The sequence below is a fragment of the Clupea harengus genome, chromosome 9 (genome assembly GCF_900700415.2).
Source record: "Clupea harengus chromosome 9, Ch_v2.0.2, whole genome shotgun sequence".
NCBI lineage: Eukaryota > Metazoa > Chordata > Actinopteri > Clupeiformes > Clupeidae > Clupea > Clupea harengus.
In genome coordinates, this window is record NC_045160.1 from 5,342,505 (window position 1) to 5,346,320 (window position 3,816).

The window sequence follows — 3,816 nt, forward strand, 5'->3', positions numbered from 1 at the left end:
TTGTTTCCCTTGTTTAGTTACAGTACATCATATTGTTTTGCAAACCGATTGGTCTTAACTAAAAAAGAATGTGGCCTAGCATTTTGGAAATGGCCAATGAGAATCAGCTGTTTCCCTACTCTCTTTCCAACACCATGTCTTGGTACGGTTTGACTTCATGATTGCTGAAGAGGATGGGATGCCCTATTGCCTGTGTAATTTCATTCCATTTTAGCTTCTTGCCCTGTTTTTTCTCTGACGCTTTCTCTTAATGAATAGCAAAAGTATCTAAACAGTGCTTGACATTTTATAACTTTACAAATGCACAATTGTAAAATTTAATTTTTTTAGAACATCAAGTTCTTAATTCCAAAACATACCATAAACCACACACCCCCAACCCAACGCATTAAGAAACATGCATGTACAAAACGTATCACTCAATGACATGAGCATTAGTGCCGATATCAGCTGATCAATACCATGTGATCCCGTCAAAGAACTTAAAAAGGAAGCGCTCTCAAAAGGAAGCGCTCTCTGTCTGGTGTTGGAGTTATTTTTCTGGATCAGCAACAGATTAATTACCTTACAAAGGGCAAGGTTATGACCACTTTCATCTGCTATAGCTATTTATGTATTTTTATGGATAATTATGATGGAATATCCTTGTATTGCTGCATTTTTTTAAAAGGGTTATGTGCTTATTTTTTGCAAATTCTCAAGATTTTTTTATTGTGAGTTGGGGTTTACATTTTTGGATCAGTAACAGATTATTTATGTTGAAAAGGCTAAGGTATACTGACAACATTCAATGGCTACTCGCTTTCATTTATTCTTCTCATATTGTAATGGATGAATATGATGGAATAACTTTGTGTCGTTTAAATAAAAAAATAAAACATTTTGACACAAGGTTTTACATGTGAGTTCCTGTCTATGTGTAAGTTGTCCTGCTTGAGGGGCAGGAACATTAATGTCACTCAATATTCTGTGCATGTAAGAGTCGACAGCTGTCAATTCTGATGTTTTACACATGGAGTGGTCCTTTGCTTATAGCAACCACCTTAGCAACAATGCCAGGATTATATGATAAACATTGAACGGGAGATTGGAATGGCATTACTGCGTCCTCTGGAACAAATTGTCCATGACAGCTCCACAATGTTATGAAATGTAATAACAGTCTTCTTTTTATCATGAATTGTGTTTCTTATAATATGTTCTATGTTTTTTTGTCTTATGTCTCAATGTGCATTACAAAGTGAAAAAACAAAAACTATTTTTGTGCAGTCACTCATTTCTTCTTCTCTTGAGCAGATTTCAGAGACATGTCTGAAAACAGCACTGAACAGAAGATCCTGAAAGGAACCGACCCCATTCGGCTCAACCTGACCACAGCCCTGGTGCAGATCTTGGTGTGGCCCTTCATCTACATCAACCTCTTTATGTACTTCACCTACCGAAAGAAACCAGCTCTTTGGGCAGAACCGCGCTACGTGCTCTTCTCCCAGACACTGCTCGCTGACTCGGCCCTTTTCCTAATGACTGACTTTGCGGTCATCACCATTCATGTTCACTTGCTGCTGCCGCTAGCTTTCTGCATCCCGTTCGTTGCCCTCCTTCACGGGTTGACTTTTGTCTCACCGACCTTAATCACGGTCATGTGTCTGGAGCGCTACGTAGCCATCTGCTTTCCCCTGCAACACGTCAATGTTTTCACCCCAGGCAGGACTGTGTTCTTTTCAGTCGTGGCATGGTTTCTGAGCTATATGCGACCGTTTGTCGACCTGTGCATCTTCTTTTCAACTGTGTCCAAGAGCTACTTAAATGGACTGAACTTTTGCTATTATGAAATTCTCCTGGTGGCTAAGTGGCACATTAAAATAAGGGGCAATTTGTTTATTTTGAACACTCTGGTGATTCTACTCATCCTGTTCTTTTGTTATGTGGCGATCATCAGAGTCGCTCGACGGGCATCAGGGGAGGACAAGCAGGCTGCTTCCAAGGGCCAGCGGACCATGCTGCTTCACCTCCTGCAGCTCTTCCTGTGCACGCTAGAGGTCTTATGCCCTTACATTGAGGCCCAGATCATGAAGATCGATCTGGACATGTATATCATTGTACGCTATTTCAATTTCTTGGCAATCGTTATTCTGTCCAGGGCAATCATTCCACTTATCTATGGCTTCAGAGACGAGAAATTTTATGCTGCTATGAAAAGTGTTCGGAAGAGGAGTATAGTTCATGTTGGCAAAAAAAAAAAGTTACATGTGACAAATAGGGTAGCCAAAATAGAGATTTTATCTTGGAAATGACTGTAAGTACTATAAGCGCAGCTGCAAAAAAACACAGAGTAAGTTCTGTTGTTTTAGTAAAGCACTATGCAGTCAAATGTCTCAGCTTCCAAAAATAAAGCATTTTGTGCTGCATTATATTGTTTTGATTTGTAAAAATGTCACAACTGCTGTTGTAGTGGTGTATGAGCTATTTTAAATGGTTGATCCAAGAGAAAAGAACAGAAAAGGGCAGGTGATTTGAAACTTGTCATTAAGACAGCTCGGCACTGAACCAAATGAAGCTACGTGGTCTGCCTTGGGTGTTACACACATAGACATATATACATTTATAAAACAATTGGGTTCTATTGAATTATTTAGCTGTTTCTGATTGGACGAGAGACGTTCCATGAGTTGGAATATCCCAGGACATCCCAACTCAGACTTTTCACAGCTAATAATAAATCACTCCGCGATGAAACATTCTATAGCACGTTGATACAATTAAGCGATAACCGTTAATTCAAAGTTCTTATAATTCCAAAAGACGTTCACAATGGAACTATTTTTTTGTTGCGGAGAAACAATGGCGAAATAAACATGTTTTAATCAATAACTTCGTGTTTAAATGTTAATTGGTTGACTATAAAATTGTTTTATAAAAGCAATATAGTACTCGTGCGAGTGGGGTAGGTAAGGGATATTCCCACGGGTGTTGTTGCCTGCGCCACTCGGCCTCCGGCCTCGTGGCTACGGCCGAACACCACCCGTGGGAATATCCCTTACCTACCCCACTCGCACTCGTACTATATTGCTTAAGTATACTATGTCTATGGTTACACACCATTAGAAGAAGTGCGTTAATAAGGTTGGGGAGTGACTCTCTATATACTATCTGATTCTGGCTGGAAAGGGATCAATCAAAGACACCCCTTCACCTACACCCCTACCCCCTGGACTGTATGTTTTCCATCTTTTCCAGCCCTGATGTCACCAATGGTGCCTCTATAGGGGGGCTGTAATGAGGGAGGGGCAGTAGCTATTGTCTTCCACTCATCCTCTATTCAGTCTCTACATCAGCCTTTATTGACTATTACACTGTATGAACATTGTATATTGGACATCATTTCCCCATCCCCACAAACAGGCCTGTCAACATGGCAAATTATACTGGACTCTATAAATGGTAGACTGTATATACTGGCCCATCTCTATGATTTGTCATTCCATACAAGTTTTTCTTCCATTACAAATAAAAAATCCAATTGAAATATTCCAATCACCATTTGGAACCCACATATGGGTTCTGAGTTAACTAAGTGTGCCAATCAAGTGTGGGTGTGCCCATCAGATTGTGAGGAGAACCGTTTTTCTGACACTCACAAAATTGGTAGGACAATGGGCTTGGCACAGTTTTGCTGCATTTTATTCATATAACTGTATTGTAATTCTATAATTACTGTAAGATAGCCCTTTCAAAGTAATGTTACTACCAATGTAATTCCACTTTGTGTATTTTAACAACGGAACACGATTAAAATGTTTCTGGATTCCAGTCATA